General features: G+C 28.1%; 1 protein-coding gene across 1 annotated transcript in view; it reads left to right on the top strand.

Moving 5' to 3' along the window:
- Window positions 1–406, top strand: part of LOC119591662 — a gene marked incomplete in the record, with an annotated part of 10,433 nt that overhangs the window by 7,399 nt on the left and 2,628 nt on the right.

Raw genomic sequence — 406 nt, forward strand, 5'->3', positions numbered from 1 at the left:
ATACAATTCTGGTTTATCTTTTATTCCTCTTGTTCCCTTTACGTTGCCTCCTTGTGTTTTCTCGCTTTTTATTTATTGATTCTTGATACATTTCCTTGATTTTGGCTCTTATTCTTTTTTATTTGTCCCTCTTCGCTTTCTGTTGATATTGTTTACATTTCTCGTGCTTATCATCATTTTTCTCTATGATCTTTGACTTTTTGTCTGTTATGTTTGTTTTCCTTGTTTTGATACTTTCTTTTCTTACTCTTCATGTTTTTTCTTTGTGTCTTTACTTGATTATCTTCTTCCCTCTCCTTTCCTCTTTGTATTTTCTGTTTATTTTTATTTCCCTTTTTTGTTTTTTGTATATTTTTATCTCACTTCTTCAATTCTTTTTTGTATATAATTCTTTATTTCTTTTACT

The sequence above is a fragment of the Penaeus monodon genome, chromosome 29 (genome assembly GCF_015228065.2).
Source record: "Penaeus monodon isolate SGIC_2016 chromosome 29, NSTDA_Pmon_1, whole genome shotgun sequence".
Taxonomy (NCBI): Eukaryota; Metazoa; Arthropoda; class Malacostraca; order Decapoda; family Penaeidae; genus Penaeus; species Penaeus monodon.